This window comes from Erithacus rubecula (genome assembly GCF_903797595.1).
Source record: "Erithacus rubecula genome assembly, chromosome: 26".
Classification (NCBI taxonomy): Eukaryota; Metazoa; Chordata; class Aves; order Passeriformes; family Muscicapidae; genus Erithacus; species Erithacus rubecula.
In genome coordinates this window covers 2,060,918-2,070,929 of record NC_136678.1, presented here as the reverse complement: position 1 = coordinate 2,070,929, position 10,012 = coordinate 2,060,918, and positions in this window count along the sequence as shown.

Genomic DNA, 10,012 nt, shown 5'->3' with positions numbered 1-10,012 from the left:
CACTGCTGGGCTCTGGGAACAGATGTGGGATCTGGGCCTGGGATTTCTCTGTGTTCAGCACATTAAATCCAACCGTGCTTGCTCGCCTGAAGGTTTTCCATCTGGCACACCCAGCCTGGGCTCAGGCTGCAGCAGCTCAGAAGGGACGTGGAGAAGGGGATGGGAGCTGGGAGAGGTGTTTCTGCTCCAGGAAATCTCAAGCTGTGCAGGTTTGGGGTTGCTGTGTGTAGCCCTGCACTCTGCAGTGACAACAGGGAGTGTCACAGGGCTCCCTGCAGCTGCCCAGCACCCTGGTTTGCATTAAAATCTGTTTGGTTTTTTTTTTTTTTTTGCAGATGTAATTGTGATTTATAATGTCATTATGCAAGGATCTGTGGAAATACATAGTCCTTATGAAGAACTGGCCCTATGGGAAAGGTGGGAGCCAGGGCCTGATCACCCTATTGCAATTAAAAGGAATAAATCAGCATCTCATATCTAACCCTGCCCCCCACCAGTTCCTGGTATTGCAGGGCATCCCTTCCAAACATCAGCCCCTGCTGTGAAATGGGATGAGGCTGACAGCACCACAGCCATCAGAAACCAGGAAGAGAGCAGAAAAGACACAGCAGTGTACCTGGGGGAAAAAAAAATAACCCTGTCAAGTCCCATTAAAGCAAGAGACTCATCTGCTGCAGGGCTGAGAGGAAAGCACTGTCTGCTGAGGTCTCGTGGGGTTTGCCACACGTCCAGCAGTGCCTGCAGGAGGGATCTGTGCTCTCCATGTGGCTGGGGCAGTGCTGGGTGGTGCCAGGCTCTTCCCAGCTTGAGAGCTGCAGTGTTCTGATGGGGAGGAACATCCCTGGCTGTGGGTTTCCCAGGGGGGCAAGCACAGGTTGGGATGTGGCAGAAAGAGGAGGGGATGGACTGGGGGGACTGGAGACATTCCTGGGGTGTCTGCTCCATTACACAAGTTCTTCAATTCCTTCTCACCAGCAGCAGGTACTGAGCACTGCTGGGTGCCCCTATCCAAATTTTCCCTCACTAAATGCCACAGCCCCATCTGAACAAGTTTCTGGTAGCATTTGGGGCCAGCCCAGGCTTAAACAAAGCCCTCAGACCCTTTTCTCTCTCCCTAGGAGGGTGTCAGGGAGTTGAGCATTAAATCACAGCCAATGTAGAAGCAGGAACCCTGGAAACCTTCCCTCAACTACCTCCATCTACCATGAGTTCTCCCCTGAGCTCAGTTTTGTGTTTCCATCAATTTCTGGATTTTAGTGTTTACCATTTCCTACCCTCCCTGTGGGGATCCAAATATCCTCAACTGTGCTTTTTGTCCAGGCTTTTATGCTTGGTTGTTTTCTTAATCCAAACATGGTGCAACAAAACTGCATTTATCAGGGATTAGCTGATCTAATCCCTTAAATGTGGTTTTTACCTGGCTATCAGGGCCAGGTCAGTGTGCAGGGCTTTCTCCACTGCTTTACTGGGCTAAAGCATTTGTAGATCCCTCCCTCTCAGGAAGACAAGCTTTCCCTTGTTTTTAGGATTATTTTGCTGAGGGTTAGGAAAACAGTGGAGATGATTGCCTGGCTTGCAGGTTCAATATCCCCTTTTTTCACTTTGCTGTCTCTGGAATCTCAAAAATCACTGCAGGTTTAATGGAGGAATTATTATTAAAAATAAATACAGGCCTGCTTAACAGCCTGGCATCAGCCACTGCTGGGCTCAAGTCCCTGTGGATGGGATTTTGAAGTTTCCTGCAGCAGCACTGAAGGTTTATTGTCTCTGTACCAAAAACCCTCCCAAAGAGCAGAGACAAATATCTGCCAGCCAGGAGGGGCTGGGCACAGTGAGTCTGTTCAAGGCAGGCTGGCAGGGGCACACACTCCCCTCACACATCTGGCTGCACCTCTGGGTGTGGAACTGGGAAGGGTGGGCAGGAAGGGTGGGCAGGAAGAGGATCAAACTGGAATGGGGGATGTGGGCACTGGGATCTGCTCCAGCCTGGCACGTGGTGCTGCCAGCTGGGCACAGGGCAGTGCTGGAGGTCACTGTCACCGGTGACAGCCACTGCCACTGGTGACACAGAGAGGGGGTGAGGGTGGCTCAGTACTGGGAAATCAAATGTCTCAGCACCATCAGCTCCCCCATCCCAAGCTCTCCACACCATGGGCACAATAGGGTGGGATGGGATGGGATGGGATGAGGGGGAAGGGAAGGGAAGGGAAGGGAAGGGAAGGGAAGGGAAGGGAAGGGAAGGGAAGGGAAGGGAAGGGAAGGGAAGGGAAGGGAAGGGAAGGGAAGGGAAGGGAAGGGAAGGGAAGGGAAGGGAAGGGAAGGGAAGGGAAGGGAAGGGAAGGGAAGGTGCTTTCTCCCCATGGTGGTGGTGACTCATCTTCTGCACTGCTCCTGCTGGCTGGGGGAGCCACCCCCACCTTGTCCCTGACACTGTGTTCACACCACTGAGCTGCTGGGGAAACAAAAACAGCAGTCTCACAGCAACACCTTAAAATAGAGGTCACACATCCCTCATCACCTCTCACCTGGTGAGAGGGTGTTGAGTTGGGAACAGATCCTGCTGCAGGATGAGTGATGGAAATGGGAGAATTCTGCCATTCCTGAGCTGAGGAAAGCAGAACCAGCTGTGGCTCAGGCCTGAGTGCCTGGAGGGGCTGGGAGGGGCTGTGGCTGGGTGGTCATTGAGGGGCTCTGAGGTCAGAGGTGGGAGATCTGGGTGCAGCTCCTGAGCTGTAGGAACCCTGTGCCTCCATCCCCCATGGCTGCAACAAGGCTGGCACTTCCAGCTGGAGCTTTTTGGAGCAAAATGACCTTCCAGATGTGTAGGACAGGAGCTGGCAGAGCCTGGAGGAGCTTTTGGGTGTTGAGCAGCAGACACTCTCCTGGTGGGGGTTACCAGCATCCCCCCACAGAGTTGTCCCACTGTGCACAGGACTGGTGAAAAGCCACAGGTGTCTCCTCAGGGACACGTGCTGGGTGCTGCAGGTGCATCCCAGGCTCTCCAGAAAAGCTCCCAGCACTCACAGGCACCCCCTGTGCCCAGCAGGACCCCTGGCAGGAGCTTGGGGTACCTGCTGGAGCCAGTTTGTGCCTGTCCCCATCCTGGTGCCAGGCTCTGCTGAGCCCTGCAGGGAGGGTGGCTTTGTTGCTTTGCTGCCCTTCTGTCCCCAGCACTTTCTGGAGAGTTTGCAGGATGCTCTGTGAGCCTGGGAAGGGGTGGCTGGGTTTGGGTGGAGGCTGCCTGAGTGTCACAGACTCAGCTGTGGAGAGCAGATCTGAGGTTTCACCCTGGGTTTCTGTGTCAGGGCTCTTCAGCTGCATTGCTGAATTTAGCAGAAAGGGGGTTTTCTCAAAAAAAAAAAAAAATTAAAAAAAGGAGCCTGGATCTGTCAGGCTTTTGGGAATGTCAGTTTGAGGCAAGCAGGGCTGGTAATCAACAGTGCCAGATTCAGTTCATTCAACTTGCTTAACGGAATTTCTAATCAATTTTCTTAACAGCCCCGAGTCTGAATGGCCTCCTAAGGACTTAAATTCTGGAAGTGCCAATTCTCCAAGCACCCTAGGAAGAACAAAGGCTTGTCATTCTCCTAGCAGCTTCCTTTGCACAGCAAAAAACAAACCTCCTTCTCCCAGCTGTGACTATAAAATGAACAAAAAAACCAAGGTGCAAAACATTTTGTCCTAAATCTTGTTGTTAATGATGTTGGTGGAAATGACAGGCTTTGAATAGATAGAAAAGTGGGTTGTTAGGGCTTGGAAGGATGCAGCTGGTGCTTGTACAATGGCAAACGAGCAGGCTGGCAGCAGGCTGGCCCTGGGGTTAGAGGAGAAATGAAAGATGCTATCAGCTTCCTTCAGTGTTTCCCTATCAGCTGCTGCAGATGGACACGTGCAGTTTAACCAGCTCTAGATAGCACAGAGGTCAAACAGACATTTCTCTTAGATGAGAGCATTCCTCAAATTGCAATTATGCCTGGGAAAGAACAAAGGCTTGTGTCTGTCAGATATTTCTGCAGTGGAGAGATTTGCATCTGATTTTAATACACTCTGTGAGAGTCTGGCTGGCAGCTGGAGGTGTCTGGGGGAAGGCTGAGTAAAACCTGGGAGCTTTTCTGCCCTGTGGAAAACACCTGTATGGCTGTGACCCCTTGCAGCACACCAGCAGGAGCTGGTTGTGACAGGAGGAGGAGGAGGAGGGTGAGGTGCAGGTGAGGGGAGGAGGGTGGGTGGCTCTGTGCCTTGCCAGCCTCCCCAGGGACAGAATTCCCCTTCAGTGAGGCAGAGAGCTGGATCCTGCAGCATCTGTGTTAGAGCAGAGCCAATAACTCAGGGCAGCAGGTTTTCTGGCTGAGTTTGTGATGCTTGGCTGAGCTCCAGGGAGCTGCAAAGATTGCTCTTCAATCCTCAGATGTCAACCTTCCCACCCCCTAGGAAGGGCTAAAACCAGGCTTTTCTTGTTGTTATTTTATCCTCATATATTTATATTGGGTCAGGATGAAGAGCAAAAGGGTCACCCAGGGGATCCTCAGCTCTTCATCCCTGGGTGTCCAAATCTGCCCATGGGACCTGAGGGGACAATTTTGCCCCCTCACCTCACATCTCACACAACTGGCAGTCTCCAAAAACAGGAATAAAAGGGAACAGATGAGACTGGGAATGTGAAGCCAGTTTTTTTTAACACCTCACTTGCACAACTGAAAAATTCACAAGCCTAATCCCTGCTTTCCTAGACAGGGAGAGCAGGAGATTCTGTCCAGCTGGACATCAGCAGAGCAGTATAAACAGGGAAACACAGAGATTATTAGGTAAAATTGAGAGGTTGGGGGATTACTGCAAGAACCAGGAAGGATTTGGTCACTGCTGAGCTTGGATAATGCACAGAAGCTCTTCCCAAGAAGAGCAGCAGCAGCTTCATGGGATGTATCCAAAATAATGGGCTCAGCATCCAGCAGAACTGAAGGAGACAAATAGAAATTAAATCAACAGCTTTGTTCTGTCTTTCTGCCTCTTGGGCCCAGCTGGTGTTAAAACAGGATAAGAGACAAACTCTTGTCCTCAGGTGGCTGAGATGAATGGTTGTGCCTGCTCCAGGATGTGCCACTGACTCTGGTACAGCCTCCCCTTGCTGCCTCATGGAGATAAAGTTTTCTTCTTATGCAAAATTGCATTTTTCAGTCAAACTCTGCATCTGGAAAAGAATTAATATGAAGCTGGGCTAAGCTATGTGTCTGTATCCTGGAGGCTCAAGTGCTAAAATACTTGGCAGGGAGGTGCTCCTCTCCTCTCCTCTCCTTTGAATTGTGGCTCTGTTTCCAAAATGTTTTGAGCTGAGGCCCTAAAATTTGCAGTTCAAAGACTGTCTCTCTATGGGAGTATTTGTAAGATGTAGTGAAATAAACTCAGCCATGGAATAAAGAGAGAATGGAAAAAGTAATGGAAATTTTGCACTGAGATGAGGTGTAACATTGAAGGGCTCCTCCAGCTCTGCTGCAAGCCAGGCTTGATGTGGGAATTACAGAGCAAAAAGATTTTTTTTATGTTAAACACAAAGAGAAACATTCCTGGTAAATCTGTGTTCTGCCAACACCCAACCAGACATGAGCAAGCCCAGAACATTTCCTTAATGAGAATGGATTCAGGGGTCACAATCTGGGGGACATTTCCCAAAAAATGGTGAAGCCATTGGTGTTTTGGAGCAGTCTTTTACCAGGGGCAGGAATTTTTTGTAGCATGAAGCTCTTTTTTGTTTTAATAACAAGTCAGATTTTTAGAGCATTGCAGAACAGCACAGTGCCAAAAATGCCACCCCTCCCAGTTCAGAGCATTTTCCAGGGTGCTCTAACAATGCCCAGGGCAGGCCCCAGCTGCATCTCCAAACTGTGTCACCTTCTCTCCTTGCTCTGCAGGAGGGACAACTGGAAATAAGGTCAGTTCCTTCCCCAGCAAGGGAGAGGACATGGATTCCTGTGGATGGAAGGGGAGGGTCTCCTTTAGCACTTGGACTCAGTGATTTTGGGTCTTTTCCAGCCCTAATGATTCTCTGATTCCTTGGGAAAGGGTTTTTAATCTTTTGCAGTGAACATGTGCAGGTGGGATGTGGCTTCCCTCAAGGACTGGGATTTGGGGAGGATTCATGGTAAATGCTCAGCACCACAAGCAGGAGCTGAAATCTGCCTTGAGCAGCTGATCTTTAACCTAAAAACCGCAAACCCACACACTGGGGAGCTGCTGAACACTTCCCCATCCTTTTCCTTGTGCCTCTCCCAGTGCTGGGGGGGGGGTCACATGCATTTTGTCACAATGCCCCACTGTCCCCATGACAGGATTTGACAGGAGGGTCTCACAGATATTTATGTGTAGCAGAAAGATCTTTGAGTGTAGAATCTGAAGAAGGAATAGAAATGATGGCAAGTTTTGATATAGAAGGAAAGAATTGCGGAGACAGTTTTACTGGGAAGGCAAAGAGCAAGAGAGTTGGAAGGGGTTTTTGTGACTCTGAGCAAAGGATAAATCCAGCTCAAACAAAAGATGTTTTTACCAAGCAAAAGGATTTTCACAGATAAACAAAAATGCCATGTTGCAAGTAGAGAAAAGATCTCAGAATTTTTCACTGCAAGAAAACTGAAAATAAACTTCTAACTTAAACTGTAACTTACTGTTTGTGATTGGAAAATAGTAATATGAATGTGGTAATATCAGTAGTTATGATAACCTAGAGGTAATACTAAAGTTGATTGGTTGTCATGTTTTAAGATGCTCTATATGAAAAGGATAATCTGCATTGTAACTGGAATTAGAAGCAGCTTTCAGATGAGCCCTCAGCTGTGGCTGACAGGCTGTGGGCTGGGCTCTGTCACCCATGACCCGTGAATTGCTGCATCATTTGGATGCAATAAACAGCATTTAAATGATAAATGAATTGCTGCATCATTTAAATACAACAACCAGGCTGCCTGGAGTGCCCATCCCTCATGTCAGCTGAGTGTGAGCTGGGGCAGCTGTCACAGCCCTGGGACAGCCAGGGTGTGTGCAGGGCACCCACCCCGTGCTCACAGAGCCTCAGCAGGGTCCAGGCTCCTGGAGGGCTGTGTTCAACATCCCTGGGTGCAGTTTGGCCCAGATTGCCCATCTGCAGCACAGCCCTGAGGAAATCAGCAAGGCTTTATCAGCCCTGGAACCTCCCCTGGGGCTGAGTGCCCTACATAGCCTGGATGGCAGAGCAGGCTGTGTGACAGCCCATAAACCTGCTCTCCTCATCCCACCCTGCTGGGGCTCTGGGACAGCCCTGCCTCGTGGAGATTTGGATATTTGGGCCTTGGAAGGGACTGCCAGGGAGGTTTGGAGTGCCCATCCCTGGAGCTGGCCAGGAAATGCCTGGATGTGACACTCAGTGCTCTGGGCTGGGTGACACGGTGGGGATGGGTCACAGGTTGGGGTCATTGAGATCAGAGACTTTCTCCAAGCTCAGTGAATCTGGGATTGTGTGACACTAAAGAAGGACATCACTGGAGCACATTAATTAGGAACAAAATGCAACAAGGCCAAAGCCCCTGGCTGGGATCAGGAACAGGGTGTCCAGCAGGATCATCCAGTGCCTGTCCCCTGTGCTGGGAACTGCTGAGGCCACAGCTCCAACTTGGGCTCAGTTTTGGGTTCATTGTGACAAGAAGGACATTGAGGAGCTGGAGCATGTCCAGGGAAGGGAACAGAGCTGGGAAGGGGCTGGAGCAGCAGGAGTGGCTGAGGGAGCTGGGAAAGGGGCTCAGCCTGGAGAAAAGGGGGATCAGGGGGAATTTCTGGCTCTGCACAACTCCCTGACAGGAGGGGACAGGGACAGGAGGAGAGGGAATGGCCTCAGGCTCAGGGACATCAGGAGGAATTTCCCCATGGAAAGGGAGGCAGGGCTCGGCAGTGGCTGCCCTGAGAGGTTTGGAGTGCCCATCCCTGGAATGTCCAAAGAACTGCTGGATGTGGCACTCAGTGCTCTGAGCTGGGGACAAGATGGGGATTTAGCACAAGTCAGACTCAATGATCCCAAAGATCTTTTCCAACCCAAACCATCCTGGGATTCTGTGATATTAATAAAGAACTAACTGGGGCACATTAATTTCTGGTAAAACACACAGTTATCCCTGTGAACACCTGTGGGTGCTCACACACATTCCCTTGCTGGCTCCAATTCCCTGTTTTCTATCCCAACTCCCCAGTGCCACCAGAGATGCTCAGAGCCCAGGCTTTTAGACAGAAACTATATTTGCAAATAGTTCCCTTACAGCAGGATGTGACCCAAGTTTGTAATTTCCCCTTTTTCTTTTCTTCCCCAGTTTTCTGGTGGTTTCCTGGAAATTGCAGCTTTCTAAATAAATGTATAAGAATTGGCAAACTTGGATAAAATTAGAATTCTTCATTCTGGTTTTGAGTCCTAGGAAGTGTTTTGGGTAGAAGAATTGTGAACACATTTTGGGGAAGGATTTTCTCTCATGTTCTGTTGAGCTGTAGCAGATTTTAGAAGAAGCAGAAAAAGCCTGCCTTGAGCACAGAAATGTAGCAAAGTGTTTTCAGAAAAAAAAAAAAAAAAAAAAAAAAAAAAAAAAAAAAAAAAAAAAAAAAAAAAAAAAGAAAGAAAAAAAAGGATCATTTGGGGGAAATGTGAGGACAGGAAAGAGTTGGTGTGTAGAACCTGATGGATCCAGTGGAAAAGCCTTAATTCTGCCAAAATTTTAGGAGGTTGCTGTGGCTTCAGGGAGACCCCATCCCAACAAAATTTTATATTGTCCAAAGCAAGACCTGTACAGGCCATGACACTGTTGATATAATACTGAGCAGGGAATATTTAGGTGCTTATATTGGAAAATAGGCAAAAATTTGTAAGGGATCTTGTAACCTCACCTCTGCACTTTGCAGAATAAATCCTGAACCTCTAAGAACTTCAGCATTAATTTAAAAAATAATTATGTCTAATGAAACTTAATGCAATAATTATTGATTTATCACAACATGCAAGTCTCCATGAATATTTCTGTACAATTCTTGCCTGTGCACAACATCCCTCCAGAAATGCCTTTGAGCCAAAATTGTTCCACAGTGACATTGGATGTGATACTGTTCTTTTCAATCTTTTGCACTGCTTGTTCTGGACACACAAAACTCTATTTTTTTTTTTTTTTCTCTGAGTTCTTAGAAAAAAATGATGGGTGCTGTTGGGGCAGCAGCTTCACTGCACTGGGTAATATCTTCAGCAGCAGTGGGATGGATCAGAGGATCCCAAATATTTTTTCATAGTCTGATTTACATTATAATACAGATTAAGGATTGCACTTGCCTTTCAAGGGCTTAGCAACATCCTTTTGTCACCCTTTAATAGCAGCTCTAATTCCTGTAACCAGGAACTGCTGCAGGGAGCATCCCTCGGGTGGAAGTGCTGGGATGAGCTTTTTCTTTTCCCCCCGAATATCTCAGCCAAGCTGGGGTTCCCAGTGCTCCCAGCACCCACGTGGATCTGGTGTGTGTTTCCAGTTTGGATGGGGCTTGGAGCAAACTGGGAGAGTGGAAAATATCCCTGTGGCAGGGGTGGAGTGGGATGAGCTTTAAGGTCCTTTCCAACCCATCCTGGGATGATTCTGTCAGGGAAATTAATCCACAAACACCAGAGGTTTGTGTCCTAAAAGGACACAGAGGAATCTTTTTTGCTTTATTCCAATAAAGGCAGAGCCCATGGGGCATTCTCCTGAGATCTCTCAAATTTTCAGAGGACACAGCCTCCCTTTTCATCCTAATTTCCATCTCTTTTTCCCCATTTCTGAGGCACTTGAGAGGCACAGAATTCCCAAACACCTGACACCTGAGATTCCCTCTAATGTACAACCCTCTCTTTTAATTTTCAATTCTTACAGAATTCATAGTTTTTCCTCATTGCTTCTTTTTCTCTTTCAATATCCAATTTAATTTATCAGCAAACCTACATTTTGTTTGCAAAGCCAAACATCTTTTTTTTTCCCCTATTCATCAATCA